The sequence below is a fragment of the Amia ocellicauda genome, unplaced genomic scaffold (assembly GCF_036373705.1).
Source record: "Amia ocellicauda isolate fAmiCal2 unplaced genomic scaffold, fAmiCal2.hap1 HAP1_SCAFFOLD_40, whole genome shotgun sequence".
Taxonomy (NCBI): Eukaryota; Metazoa; Chordata; class Actinopteri; order Amiiformes; family Amiidae; genus Amia; species Amia ocellicauda.
In genome coordinates, this window is record NW_027102973.1 from 324,056 (window position 1) to 339,936 (window position 15,881).

General features: G+C 40.6%; 2 non-coding genes and 5 pseudogenes across 2 annotated transcripts; all 7 read right to left on the reverse strand.

Moving 5' to 3' along the window:
- Positions 1–7,289: 7,289 nt before the first annotated feature.
- Positions 7,290–7,404, reverse strand: LOC136734567 (U5 spliceosomal RNA). The gene has a single exon (XR_010810543.1). It is a non-coding gene; the product is annotated as a U5 spliceosomal RNA (small nuclear RNA).
- A 6,488-nt stretch (positions 7,405–13,892) lies between these two features.
- LOC136734875 (uncharacterized) lies at positions 13,893–14,011 on the reverse strand (annotated as a pseudogene).
- Positions 14,012–14,232: 221 nt separating this feature from the next.
- LOC136735015 (uncharacterized) lies at positions 14,233–14,351 on the reverse strand (annotated as a pseudogene).
- A 209-nt stretch (positions 14,352–14,560) lies between these two features.
- Positions 14,561–14,679, reverse strand: LOC136734769 (uncharacterized; annotated as a pseudogene).
- Positions 14,680–14,895: 216 nt separating this feature from the next.
- Positions 14,896–15,014, reverse strand: LOC136734547 (uncharacterized; annotated as a pseudogene).
- A 205-nt stretch (positions 15,015–15,219) lies between these two features.
- Positions 15,220–15,338, reverse strand: LOC136734761 (uncharacterized; annotated as a pseudogene).
- A 220-nt stretch (positions 15,339–15,558) lies between these two features.
- On the reverse strand, positions 15,559–15,677 carry LOC136734752 (5S ribosomal RNA). The gene has a single exon (XR_010810689.1). It is a non-coding gene; the product is annotated as a 5S ribosomal RNA (ribosomal RNA).
- Positions 15,678–15,881: the final 204 nt, after the last annotated feature.

Sequence of the window (15,881 nt, forward strand, 5' to 3'; positions counted from 1 at the left end):
AAATGACTTTCGTATTCAGTCGACTTAGTCAATTGTCCAGCTGGATGGCTGGGCACAGGCGGGCAGCGCAGTCTGTAAAGTTCTTTATTTAATAAAGTCCTTTAAAAGAATTCTTCGTACGGCTCAATCTCCTTCTCCCAGTTTAACCCTTCTGTTGCTGGTAAAGACTTAGTTGGTTTCTGGTTCCGGTTCTGGCAACAGAGATACAAGTTGAGCTGTGGCAGCGAGTTACTGGTTTAGGTGAGAGAGAGAGAGAGATGCCGTGCGTTACCCTTTATACGCCTGTCAGATCAATAGGTGATTGGTTCTTTAGTTTGTGAGATTGGATTTCGGCTTCAGCCCCCAGTGTCCTATTGGAGGGGGGCTTGATGTATGACTGATGTCAATCCATGCCATCTTTTGGAAATGCCGTTTGGCACGGGTTCGTAGCTCTGTGTCGGGATTTCGGCTCTCGTCCATTTCAAAGAGTTTTTATTTCCTACAGGCCCCCTTCCCCAGACATCTCACAGCAGGGATTCCAAGCTATTTGGCCCATTCTCGGTGCCATCCTCCCAAGACTGTCACTTTGATGTAAACCAGTTCACATGCTGATGAGTTAAGGAAATCTGATAAATTTGGGGGGGAGAGGTCTTCTTTAGATCAGTGCTTCAGCTCAGAGCTAAAATGCTCTTATCAGAATACACCCAACATAACGCTACACTGGTTAATTCTGTTCTGGGAAAACCACAATCCTGCAGGTTTAATAAGTCTCTCTACACATCAGTCCCTGAGTACCTTCAACCAATGGTCATTTTGACCAATTAAGCCCAAGAATTGAGTCAATTAAGTTGTCATGGACTACCCAGTGAAGACGTGAACTAACGACTAGGTCACACTGTGAGCTCACCAGAGCAGACATTACACTGAGCTCACTGTGAGCTCACTTAGCGCTTTTCCAGCGACATGGTGCCGGTGCTGGAGCCGGAGCTGCTGCTCGGCCTGGGATCCAGCTGATCTTTTTTGAACCGGCCCGCTTTTCCACCGGTTTTGACGTCACTGGATGTGGGCGTTCCCAAGCATGGAGTAGAAGTGGAGAAACACAGCAATAGTAATCAGCACCGAGGCGACTGCGTCTTTAAACCCCATTTAACATCACAATCAAACTCATTCCGCGTCTATGGCAAATCGTAACCCTAATGTTACAAATGTTCCCTAAACACCTATTTTGCAGGATCAATAAAAAATTATTAGGATTTTTTAAACTTTTACTGACACACATAGTTAATAGCAATGTGTTATAACTTTACCGAAAATAATAATCTGTATATCTTTAATTGTTTAGACGTTATTAAGATATAATGCATCTTTCACATAGGGAACATTTGTAACATGTTAGGAAAAACAAACAAATGATTTGAAAATATTCATAATTACAGCATACAATTTGTCAGGCTTCATAACAATGGTATTTATAACATACTCTGTAAAAATCAAGCAAATAGCATTTGTGGTTCACGAGAAAATATGTATATATAATCAAAGCTATCAGACTATAGCAGCCGGTGTATGAAGACACATACGATTATACAGCATTATTTGGCAGCTTCGCAAGACCTAATTTGAAACGTTGTTGGTAAGTTAGATAATTAGTGGGGACCCGCTATTTGCAGTTCTTCCCCTCCATAATTGCTAAAATAAAGTTTTACTGACATTTTATTGACCCTACCACTGCATAGGGCACATCTGTAACATGAACGCTACTGAATGGCACATACATTGAAAACTACGGAGAACTGAGACAAATCCACTTTACACTTCATAAATAATCTTAAAACGTTTCCAACCAAGGCAACACCCACTTGAAATACGTTCATTCTCATTTTTGGTAAACAAAAAGAGAGATTGTTACATATGTTCCCTATGATGCATCTACAGAGAGAGAGAGACAGACAGACACTAACTCTCTCTCTCTCTCTCTCTCTCTCTCTCAGCTGGGAGTGTGTGGGAGGGGTCTGCAGTGAGCGGGAGTGCTGCTGAGAGCTCTGTCCTTTGGCTGCGTTTTTTTGTTGCTTTACTTTTTTCAGTTTGTTTATTTTGTCTTCTGTTTTCAGTGCTTTTCTTATTGTGGGGGAACAGGGGAGGGGAGGGGGGAGTACCGGTAGTTCTTCCCGGGTCGGGGGGTCGGACCCCCTGAATGCGTCTTTTGAAAAACTGACCCGACGCCATGGAGTCAAGATCGCTCCGGTGCAGTTCTGCCCCCTAGAGCAGTGTGTGTTAGCGGTTGGGGAGGTAGCAGGGTGTGAAAATATCAAGTCTGCTGCCATTGTTATCTTCTTAAAAACCACTGATCTGCTCAATCAGCTAGTGGCTAATGGCACAGTGTTAGACGACACTTTCACCCCGGTGTTGCCGCTCGCTGCTCCTGCCCGGAAGGTAACGCTGTCTAACGTCCCTCCGTTCATCCGCACCGGCTCGGGCAGCTGATGTCCGGCATTAAGAGGGTCCCGCTGGGCTGCAAAGCCCCGCAACTGAAACACGTCGTGTCCTTCCGAAGGCAGCTGTATATGATCCTCAATAACATCAATGAGGATCTTAATGTCTCCGAAGTTGGATCTCTCTTGCTGCCACCACCACGAAGATTGCTCTTTAGTAATGTTGGAAAGTCAAAGACAGCAACCGTCAGGGTTCTTGCATATGACGTATTCGTGCTGCACCTCTCTGCAAGGATCCAGGACAGTTTGTCAATGTAAACTCCAGTGCCTGGGAATATTTCCACCTAAAAGACAATGGTAAATAAAAAACAAGTTTATCCCCAAACTATTCTTATATTATGTTAAGTGGAATACATTATCAGTAAGGCTGTGATTTTGTTACAGAAATGTGTTATTAAAGACCACAGTATGTCTCAATTCTAAGTTTATTAATTTACAGACATAATAAAGTCAGTGAATCTGTGACACCCATAATTCAATTACATTCTTATTATCAACTATAACTATGAATATAACTGATAATGTAGCATCATTAGATTGTTTACAACCAATATTTGTTTTCAATATATATATTTTTACCTTGTCTTTGTAATATTGTAGACCAAGAGTGTTATACCTGTTTTGGTGATTCTTTGTCAGATTCAGAACAATTTGCTGTGGGGCTGTCAGAACCACTTGATGGTGACACACTTTTGTCTTCATTGCTGATAAATGTGGCTTTTGTTACAATTTTTTTCAGATTGTCCAAAAGGTCTGGAATCTCTGGAGAAAAAAACCTTAGTATTAAATGATAATCATTTCTAGTAATATATTTAATGCAAAGTGAAAACAAAACCATCAATGCCTGCAATTATACTTGAGAGACTTGCTCTATGTTATTGGCAAACTGACCTTTTTGTGGGTCATTAACATTAGCTACGAAAAAAATAAAAAAGATAAAATACAAGAATTTCCAGGTCTAATGTAATGCATATAGTCATTAATGTAGGATTATGAAGTTATGTTGAAAAACTTTATTTAATAATCAGTATTATTAAACTATTAGACAGTGCACATTAAGAGTCTGTATTGTGGTTCTAGATTACTTCAGTATGATCAACTATAATACATTACTCTGGAATCTAAATTACTGAAGAATAACATTTATCAAGGTAAGGAATTATTTGCTATAAATAAAAAAACTTACCATCAACCATACGGTTTCGAAGACATTGGTTTTCATTTTTAAGTCTTGTGTTTTCCTTTTCGAGCTGCTTAACGTTTTGCTGTAGCTCAACTTCACTGGACTCTTTAAATGTCTGTAGAATATGACGGGATCTAATTCTTGAAGCTCCATCGGTTTTCTTTCTTATTTTGTGCTGTATTCAGAGAGGAAAAGAGTTTAAAATGAAAATATATATATATATATATATATATATATATGAATATGATTAAAAAAAAACAATCCTGCAATACATTTATTTAATATTTGCAGTAATTATCTCACCGGTAACTGTGGTTCATCAAGGTCACTATCATCTGAAATTTGAAGTTTTTTGTTTGGTTTAGGTACTCTCTTCATTTTAGGACAGGGCATTTTTGTTAGGTCATTAAGTTTTCTTCTTAGTTCGCCTTCTTTTCCTAAAATAAAAATAAAATAAATAAAACCCTGCATTATGTCCACAGATATTTGGGGATTATATTTATTTGTCATAAAAATACTGTGCTTTGACCATACAAATTAAGATGAACAGCCAACACTGAATCAAAACTGAAGTTAAATTATATCTGGTTTAATTTATTTTGTGATTTGGGGGATTTTATTGTAAAGCACAACACACAATAAATCGTTCTTACAAATGCCAGTCAAGTATGACGAGTTTTTAGCGCCCTCACCACCACCTACCATGTTATAAGAGTATGTTAGACGTACAACACATTAATAACTTAAACATTCATTTCAAATATACTGTGATTGTATATATCAAATAGCATGTAAAGACTTTAATGTTTTTTTTTTAAATAAACATTGTTACCAGTCATAATGATCTGCGCTTCATGGACATGCCATCCACCTTTTGGAGGTTTGTTCGTGTCTCTCCACTCTGCTCTGAAGTTTCGAGTCGTCTCTTCGTCATCATCAGCAATGCTGAATAAATCAAAATTGCGAAAGCAAGCAGTGGGAATCACGCTGTAAGAGTCTTTGTCGACCCCGCTTTCCCACTTCACCAACGCGTGCATCACCGCCATACTACCTTCACCTTCTCGTCCGTTTTTTCTGCGCCTTTTTCCCCCGACAAGTCACGGCACAAAAAACAGTCCCGCTCTGCATTCTGGTACTCGGCGTTCTTAATAACACCAACAGGGTGTAATCGCATAGACCACTCGAGTATAAAGTACTACATATCCCATCTGTTACAGTTTTTTTTCTTCTTCTGAAACTGCAAGCGCACTACATAAAGTTTGGCAAATGAAGAAATTTGGATGATGAGTTTACAATCTTATAAACAGTATTTAAGTAAACCTAGATATGCAATTCCAAAAAGATCAGCATCGAGATGGAGAAACAGGATACAAAAATAATAATACAATGTTTATACTTTTTGTATTTTAATTACAGTATGTAATTATTGCCTTTTGATTTACATTTACAGAAAAAGAACGGCGGCAAACGTGGACTACCCAACAAGAAGCAACAAAGTTACTAAAATATCAGATTCTCAGGTAAGCTTCATGCAGCCATACATGTATAATTATAAAATCAATCCAAAAAATAGACCTTGTTTACCCTACAACTGATTTGAGTGTTAATTCTATTTAAGATAAAAAAAAAAAATTTATTTTCTGAACTAATAATCTGTGAACATTCTATTATCTCTATAATTTTAATTAATACATTTATTTTATTATTGGTGGAACATTATGTTTTTCAGCTCAGATGATTTCACGTACCATCAATTTTTCTGTTAATAAATGTGCAAAAACAAATCAGATGGATAGGCCCCTACATATGAACATTAAGTTAAAGGCCTAGAGTGAGTGTTCTTCACTTCCAGTCATGGCGGGCCACAATCCAGCTCTTTGTAACTCATCAACAACCAAAGACCTGGGAAAAGGGTTAAATGGCTTCAGTTAAGCCAATTAGGTAATTAAGAGCTCAACTGGAAAAAAAACAGCAGGCTTAGGGGTACTTTAGGACCACAGTCACTGATATAACCTACAATGTTGTTGTAATGAAAATCAGCAGACAGTGGGCCTCCTCCAGGACTAAGGTTGAGAAGCACTGGTCTTGAAGACCACAATAACAATCGACCTCAAGGGCTAGGGATATTCGAGGTGATGCTAAACCAGTCCTGAATGTTTAAATATAATGTTATTTTCTTGTAGTGTGCCGTTGCTGTTAATGCAACCAGTTATATTGAGCCATCAAATACAGAAGCTGACGAAAGACATCAACATGTAAATTTAGTTGTAAATTTAAAGTGTGTGTGAAAAGTATTTTGTATATGGAGATTAACCCATAGTTTCACAGATAAATTGTGGACCAGTGATATTCAGGATCTTCAAAACAAGTCCTGAATGCTCAAACTTAACACTTCTTTTTTTAGAGTGTCGTTGCTGTCAATCCAGCCAGTGATGTGGAGCCATCAGATACAGAAGCTGATGAAAAACAACATGTAAATTTCCTAAATTAATATGGTGCATCAAAATACTTATTTAGCACTTTCAACTGTTTCTTTGTGATTCCTAAAATTACTTTACAGGCTGGGGCTGGGGGAAGACACTGCGCCCGCCTGGAGAAGCCTGTACAAGCCCCCCTCAATAAGAGAGCTGGCAATCTGCAGTGGAGGGTGTTACACACCATTATTGCTGTCAATTCTTTTATTACTGTTCTTAACCCTGCTGTGTCCGACGCCTGCCCATTCTGTGCTCAGAGAGAGACCGTGTTTCACTGTTTCAGCACTTGCTCTCGGTTGTCACCCATTTTTAGTCTTTTAACTCGTCTTTTTACTGATCTTAACCTGATTTTTAACACAAAGGTTTTTATTTTAGGGGCGCGATACACCAGAAAGACCAAACATGTGGACCAGCTGGTAAACTTCTTGCTGGGCCAGGCTAAAATGGCCGTCTATAAGACTAGGAAGAACAGAGTGTGTGGGGAGGGCAGTGAGGATGCAGTGAGAGTGTTTGCCATGCTGGTCAAGTGCAGAGTCAGACTAGAGTTTAACTATTACAGGCTGATGAATGATTTGGAGAGTTTTGAACAGGTCTGGTGTATTAATGATGCCCTTTGTGAATTGTATGACGGGGAGTTGGTTTTTATTATGTAATTCATTTATAGGGTTTAGTATTTGATGGTTGTTTTGTTGTGTGTATTGGGTTGCTTTCTTTAAAAGTGTACAGATCAGTGGCGGAGTTAATGCTTGTTGGGGGGAGACAAACAAAGGGGAACACTATTTTTTATTTATTTATTTATTTTCTTTTGTATGAATTATTGCGTGTTGCAAACAGGCAATGAAGTCTGATAAAAGTCAAAAAGTCTCTCTCTCTCTCACACACACACACACAGCCAGCAAGACACACAGAGCCAGCCAGCTCAGCGATGACATCACAAACATCTCTCTCAGGTGACTCCTATGACATCACAGAGCACGTACATTCCGTTGCTTGCCGTCTGTCAACCACTCAGTCACTGCCAGCCAGACTGGCTGGCTGACTGGATGGTGGGGCTGCTTGCTGCTGCTGCGTACCTTAGCAAGCTTATTTGCTTGACCGGCCTTCCTCCTCCGCCCACATGCCCACCTATGTCCGATCTGCTGTTCACCTGGATTACAGCTCCGCCCCAACAAGGCAGAGCCTCCCAAGAATGGTACAAACTCACCCACGATCCCCTCCACGGAAAGCTATAGCAAAAGGCAAAAGCATTATACGTAATGAAGAGGAACCCGAGTCCAAGACGCATCCGACCAGCCATACATATTTGTGTGTATTAAAGATCACATTTTATTACATTTAGATTTTCTGTACTTTATTACATCTTTTTGTGATTTTTAAATGTATTGTTTCTTTTCCTTATATATGTATGTATGTATGTATGTATGTGTGTGTGTGTCTGTGTGAAAGTGTATGTGTTTGTGTGTCTCTGTGTGAAAGTGAGTGTGTGTGTGTCTGTCTCTGTGTTTGTGTGTCTGTCTCTGTGTGAAAGTGAGTGTGTGTGCGTGTGTCTGTCTGTGAAAGTGTGTGTGTGTGTGTGGGTGTGACAGTGTGTATGAGTGTCTGTCTGTCATGTAACTCGCACATCTGTGAGGGCACCATTTTTGCAGAAAGAGATGTACACATTTTGGAGCAACATATGCTGCCATCCAGACATCGTCTTTTCCAGGGACATCCCTGCATTTTTCAGCAGGATAACGCCAAACCACATTCTGCCCAGATTACAAGCGCATGGTTGCGTAGGCAGAGAGTGCGGGTGCTAGCATGGCCTGCCTGCAGTCCTGACCTGTCTCCGAATTGAGAATGTGTGGCGCACTATGAAGTGCAAATTAAGACAACGAAGGCCCTGTGCAGTTGCGCAGCTGAGGAAATGCATAATGGATGAATGGGGGGAAATCCCACTTGCTAAACTTAACCAAGTGGTGTCTTCAGTGCCCAAGTGCTTAATAAGTGTTATTAAAAGAAAAGGTGATGTTACATAGTGGTAAACAGTCGACTGTCCCAACTTTCTTGGTTTCTTTTCACTGCTAATGAGATGCTGTAGAGTGAGTTAGTTATATTGCTTTCAGGAGCTCTAATCGTATTGATGAGTTCATGCAGCATTTGTAATTGAATTTCAAAAAGAAATCCTTGCTGTCTGGCCTGTGTGTATGAGATGTACTCTGTCAATCTTTGGCTAACAACTGAAACATTGGTAGAACAGAAATGGCAACATAAAAAAGAAAAGTACATTTTAAAAGAGCACATTAAATAGGATGAATATACAGTTTTTTACAATCACTTTGTCACTAATTTCAGAACCTTGATGTCATTTTTCAAAACTCTAGACACAAAACTCAAAACGGTCATCACTTGTAACACAGGCTGTCCAATGTTCAAAACATTGCATTGTGCATTCATATCTTTAAAGAAACCTTGCACTTGCAGACTTGTTGGTTCAAATAATTCATTTATCATGAAATACCATAGTAACATTTATTTAGATCACCCACACAGAAGATACCGATAGTTTCACTGTGTAGTTGTTCGTACAATCATTAAATATTGTAGTACAAAATATGTGATACATGTTTCATTATGGTACTACACATAAATACATCACTGTAAAAGGACTAGTAGAGAGAATACTACAGACACAGTGGAATCATTGAACAAAATCTGAAATGTATTGATGCAATACAATCAAATCACACCATAGGTTTCTTTGAATCCATGCAACAATAATTAGCTACAAAAAAGAACAAAACTACAGTAAAATGTCAACTGCAGTGTTCCTCACCTGGCTTAGTGTAAAACAAAGGATTGATTACTGTACTTCTGAATTTCCATCAGCCCTGTGTTCAGGTTCAGGTTCTCACAACCATTTTTCACAAGAGGCATCTTGAAACTGAACATACCTGAACATACTCAGTCATCAGCTGCTTCACTCTGTCTGCATTTCTTTCAAAAGGCACACTATACTCTGTGCTACACATTGGTATGCAGTATACAGTCATTTGACAATTGAGAGTAGCCTAATGTTTAGTGCATGCTGAAGACTTGCCGCTTCTCAGTACGGAAATTTCTGATGATTGAGGCCACAGTTGATCCTGAGTTGATTCTGAGGTTTGATTGAATCATTGTAGCTGCCTCAGTCATGGTCATGCCATGATTTACAACATGCTCTACAACTATTTCTCGGATTTCACTGGACACTATTTGCTGTTGCTGCCGCTGTCTGGTCCGTGGCCTTGTCCTCTACCACGTTCCCCCAACACCTCTCAAATGAGGCCCATGGCTGCCTCTCTGGTGAGGCCTAAGCCCTCCTCTATGACGAGGCCCACGACCACCTCTCAGAAGGGGTGCATGTCCCCTTCCATTCCTTTGACCACCACGTCTTCCTCCTCCCACTGCTTGACCTCTATTGTGACCTGGATGACCTGCCGGCTCCATGTTATCACTGTGTTGCTGGGGTGGATAGCACTCAATTCACTCGATACTCGTACCACAATGTGAAATCAATCATCAATAACCAGTTGGCAGTATTGGAAAAGCAATTACAAGGGCCTGCATACATACAGTTATGTCAAATCTGATGTGGAAGAACAATCATCTTCAACCAGGTTGGAGCGTTAGTTGCAATGCCTTTAATACACGCAGCGTGGAGAGGAACAGTGACTCAAGTAGATCCCAAAGTCGCTCTGCCTTCATTTTAACAGTCAGAGCTTTTATACACAAAAATCAAAGAGCTGGTTATAATCAGAAAGTCATTACTATGTTATCTTAAAAGTTAGCTAAGCAGAATTTATATCATTATAGGACAGAGTTCATAGATCAACACATGGATTAGGGAGCAGGCACTTCAATCATACTGTTTGACATTGTCTCCAAGATTCTCATCGTAAATAACAAACAGAAATCAAACTACCTTCTGGCCTGACCTTCTAGCTTGACCTTATCTTTCTTAAGTATACAAGAGAGAAAAACAGGTATTAGAGAAAGAATTTCTAACTTTCCTTCCACACTGCAAACATGGTGTGGAAAAGTGCTACATGATGATGAATGATGATGAAATATTACATCCATAGATAATGTAGTCCAACTGGTTCATGCTCCTCGTTTATTGATGTCAATGGATCTCATTATCCTGAAACTTTCATGATCGAAACATGGAATATTGTTTGTCAGTTTCCATAAAATTATGCATTAAGAGTAATGCAACAGTCACTTATCATTTTGAGCAGCTGTATCAATTGATAGTTAGATCTTTGTAATGAAATGAATAGACAGTGATCTCAGATGTAATGTGTGAATTGCATTTTGAAATGGTAATACTTTGATGTTAAGTTGTGTCATTTTAGTTCAATGAACAAATGATCTGAGGTTGATGTGTATTGTATCCAAGCAATTGTAAAAAAGTGTTAGAGTTTTGAAAAATGTGCATTTTGATCATCGGGTGTGAGTTTAGTGTCTAGAGTTTTGAAAAATGACATCAAGGTTCTGAAATGAGTGCCAAAGTGATTGTAAAAAAGTGTAATATCAGGGGACAGTGGCTATTAGTGATCTGGCCTTCCGTGGCCTCTGTATTAATGTAACAGGTCACATTGTATGTGTACACTGATACTTGATAGTATAATATAGTACAAGTAAAAAACATACATAGGTATCATAGAAGTATTTTGCAGAAATGATTATGGATAGTTATCAAAATGGAGAGGAAATGCTAAATCCAGTCTCCCCAGGCTGAGCTTCTATTGCTGCACCTGCTGGCCCCACTATATGGATAGAGCCACACCAAGTACAAGAGTCTCCCCATTGCTATTTATATCTCCCTATCCAGTCTTCTTTAAGTGTCAGGGTGGGGTGCCTATTCCCCTGCATGCTTTGAAACCTATAGCACCTGGGACGCACACTTGGGATCCGGTTCCTCTGCCCCTCACATACACATGAGGAATCCCAGGTGCTCAATACGTCATACTGTCTCTTTCATCTCATGTGTAAACTATGGACAAATACATGACTAAACGTGTTTAGTTGCTTTTCCCAGAATGCTTTGCGCCACGATATGCAAATAACGGGGACTATGATTGGCTCCCTGACATTACCCACACTGCGACTGATGCTACCCATTTCACTACCCAACAAAGACCCATAATATGCGTGTGTCTGTCTGTCTGTCTGTCAAAGTATGTGTGTGTGTTTCTGTGTGTGTCTGTGTCTGTCTGTCTGTGTGTGAAAGTGTGTGTGTGTCTGTCTGTCTGTCTGTCTGTCATGTAACTTGCACATCTGTGAGGGCACCACTAATGCAGAAAGAGATGTACACATATTGTTTATTTTCCATATATATGTATGTATGTATGCATGTCCAATTGCTTTGACAATACAAATGAATTGAATTGAGAGGGAGAGAGAGAGAGTAAGAGAGAGAGAGAGAGACAGACAGACAGACAGACAGAGAGACACACACACACACACACACACACACACAGAGAGCCAGCCAGCCAGCTCAGCGATGACATGACGAGCCTCTCTCAGCTTACTGCTATGACATCACAGAGCACGTACATTCCGTTTAACAAATCGTTAAACAAAAAAGGTTATAAACACATTGACTACAATACCGGTTAGTAAGACGAAGGTGAGTCTCTCGTTAGTATTATTAGTCAGACATTAAATAACTACGCAGGTTAGTATTTATGTCAGGTAACTTCTCGTTATATATATATCAGTCTCATTTACGTTTAGGTGCCGAGAAAGATCCTATTTGTTACCACAATTTCCCTTAACTGATTATTATTCAATGATTAAGGATAGGCAGGGCCACCAATAATCTAATGTCTATTAACTTGTGTCAATTTCAGACTAAACAGTTAAACAGGAATGAGAAGATATTTCTCGGCGTTGACAGATTTTATTTCTAAAATTATCAACAAAACAGTTTAATGCAACTCACATTTATATTTAAGAAAACTAAATGATATTACACATTCTAGAGTTATGAATCACAGATTAACATTTCTAATTGATTTCTCAAATGTCATGAATCACAAACTCCAAACTGTTAAACTTATGTGAACTTCGTCGCAGAGAGGCCTCTCTGGCTTCGGGCTCAGATAACAGCACACGGCACGAGGTCCGTGTGGTTTGGAACAAAGGCAGTCCGGTTCGGCTTTGTCCAAGAACTTCCACTCAGTCGATGCACCTGGAAGTTGGGGTTTCGGGAATGTAGAGTCGTTTCCAAACAGATTTTCCATTGGTTTGAAGGCTCCAAGGTTGTGCACAAAATCTTCTTTGTAAGCATGGTTCCACCGTAGTTACTTGAAGACGAAGTCTTTGAGGAAAGCAGGGCCCTGTTTGTTCCAAGGGTCAAGTTTCTTAAGACTCAAATAGCTATTTAAGTGACTGACACTTTCGTATTCAGTCGACTTAGTCAATTGTCCAGCTGTAAAACTCCACTGATCAGGTGGGTCTGTGAAGTTATTTATTTAATAAAGTCCTTTAAAATAATTCTTCGCTCAATCTCCTTCTCATAGTTTAACTCTTCTGTTGCCGGCAAAGACTTGGTTGGTTTCTGATTCCGGTTCTGGCAACAGAGCTACAGGTTGAGCTGTGGCAGCGAGTTTCTGGTTCAGGTGAGAGAGAGAGAGAGAGAAAGACTGTCCGCTGTTCCTTATAGTCTGTCAGATCAGTAGGTGATTGGTCCCTGAGTTCTTGAGATTGGATTTCGGTTTCAGCCCCCAGTGTCCTATTGGAGGGAGGCTTTATTTATGACTGATGTCAATCCATGCCATCTTTTGGAAATGCCGGTTGGCCTGGGTTCGTAGCTCTATGTCGGGATTTCGGCTCTCATCCACTTCAAAGAGTTTTTATCACCTACAGGCCCCTTTCTCCAGACATCTCATAGCAGAATTCCAAACTATTTGGCCTCTTCTCGGTGCCATCCTCCCCAAAACTGTCACTTTGATGCAAACCAGTTCCAAGCTGATGAGCTAAGGAAATCTGATAACTTTGGGGGGGGAGAGGTCTTCTTTAGATCAGTGCTTCAGCTCAGAGCCCAAATGCTCTTATCCAAATACACCCAACATAACGCTACATATGTATGTATGTATGTATATATGTGTAGAAGGAAAATTAGAAATTATTTTCTTACACCTGTTTTTCTCTCTTGTATACTTAAGAAAGATACGGTCAAGCTAGAAGGTCAGCCCAGAAGATAGTTTGATTTCTGTTTGTTATTTACGATGAGAACCTTGGAGACATTGTCAAACGGTATGACCTACGTGCCTGTTCCCTAAAACCATGTGTTGACCTATGAACTCTGTTCTATAATGATATATGTTCTGCTTAGTTAGCCTTTAAGATAACATAGTAATGACTTTCTAGCATGTATGGATGTATGTATGTATGTATATATATATATATATATATATATATGTATGTATGTCCAATTGCTTTGACAATACAAATGAATTGAATTGAGAGGAAGAGAGAGAGAGAGAGAGAGAGAGAAAGAGAGAGAGAGAGACAGACAGACAGACAGACAGCTCAGCGATGACATCACGAGCCTCTCTCAGCTGACTGCTATGACATCACAGAGCACGTACATTCCGTTGCTTGTCGTCTGTCAACCACTCAGTCACTGCTAGCCAGACTGTCCCTAAGACAAAGTGTACAATACTTCAATTATATCTCCTCCAGACAGATAAAGAGTATTAAGAGCTACGATGAAGATACCCAGGAGACGTAAAAAGCTTGCATCACCTGGTATTTCCTGGAGGTCACCCATCCAAGTACTAACCAGGCCCTGGCCCGTTTAGTTTCCAAGGTCTGACGAGACCGGGCACGTTCAGGACGGTGTGGCCGCAAGCCGAAATGCCTGGCTGCATGATGTCTCTTAAAGGCTGACGGGTGTTGACGGAATTTCCAGCAAAAAATAAAAAATAAAAAAATAAAAAAATGGAGGGAAAAATAACAGTGCAGGAAAGGGTGTTGAAAGTAGCCGGGAACGTGTACAATTCTTCAATTATATCTCCTCCAGACAGAAAGAGAGTATTAAGAGCTACGATGAAGTTACCCAGGAGACGTAAAAAGCTTGCAGCACCTGGTATTTCTAGGAGATCTCCCATCCAAGTACTGACCAGGCCATGCCCCGTTTAGCTTCCGAGATCTGACGAGACGGGGTGCGTCCAGGACGGTGTAGCCGCAAGCCGAGAGGCCTGGCTGCATGATGTCTCTTAAAGGCTGACGGGTGTTGACGGAACTTCCAGCAAATAAAAAAAGAAAAATGGAGGGAAAAATATCAGTTCAGCAAAGGGTGTTGAAAGTAGCCGGGTACGTGTACATTTCTTCAATTATATCTCCTCCAGACAGAAAGAGAGTATTAAGATCTACGATGATGTTACCCAGGAGACGTATAAAGCTTGCAGCACCTGGTATTTCCAGGAGGTCACCCATCCAAGTACTGACCAGGCCCTGCCCTGTATAGCTTCCGAGATCTGATGAGATCAGTCGCGTTCAGGACGGCGTGGCCGCAAGCCGAGACGCCTGGCAGCATGATGTCTCTTAAAGGCGGGCGGGTTTTGACGGACCTTCCAGCAAAAAAAAAAAGAAAAAAGAAAAATGGAGGGAAAAATATCAGTGCAGCAAAGGGTGTTGAAAGTTGCCGGGTACGTGTACATTTCTTCAATTGTATCTTCTCCTGACAGAAAGAGAGTATTAAGAGCTACGATGAAGTTACCCAGGAGACGTAAAAAGTTTGCAGTACCTAGTTTTTCCAGGAGGTCACCAATCCAAATACTGACCAGGTCCTGCCACGTTTTGCTTCCTAGATCTGACAAGATCGGGCGCGTTCAGGACGGTGTGGCCGCAAGCCAAAAAGCCTGGCTGCATGATGTCTCTTAAAGGCTGGCGGGTATTGACGGAACTTCCAGCAAAAAAAAGAAAAATGGAGGGAAAAATACCAGTGCAGCAAATGGTGTTGAAAGTAGCCGGGTACGTGTACAAATCCTCAATTATAACACCTCCAGACAGAAAGAGAGTATTAAGAGCTACAATGAAGTTACTCAGGAGACTAAAAAGCTTGCAGCACCAGGTATTTCCAGAAGGTCTCCCATTCAAGTACTGACCAGGTCTTGCCCCGTTTAGCTTCCGAGATCTGATGAGATCGGGCGCGTTCAGGACGGTGTGGCTGCAAACCTAGAGGCCTGGCTGCATGATGTCTCTAAAAGGCTGGCGGGTATTGACGGAACATCCAAGAAATTTTTTTAAAAAAAAAATAGAAAAATGGAGGGAAAAATATCAGTGCAGGAAAGGGTGTTGAATGTAGCCGGGTACGTGTACAATACTTCAATTATATCTCCTCCAGACAGAAAGAGAGTATTAAGAGCTACGATGAAGTTACCCAAGTAACGAAAAAAGCTTGCAGCACCTGGTATTTCCAGGAGGTCACCCATCCAAATACTGACCAGGCCCTGCCCCGTTCAGCTTCCGAGATCTGACGAGATCGGGCGCGTTCAGGACGGTGTGGCCGCAAGCCAAGAGGCCTGGATGTATGAAGTCTCTTAAAGGCTGGCGGGTATTGACGGAAGTTCCAGCAAAAAAAAAAGAAATAAGAAAAATGGAGGGAAAAATATCAGTGCAGCAAAGGGTGTTAAATGTAGCTGGGTATGTGTACAATACTTCAATTATATCTCCTCCAGACAGAAAGCGAGTATTAAGAGCTACGATGAAGTTACCCAA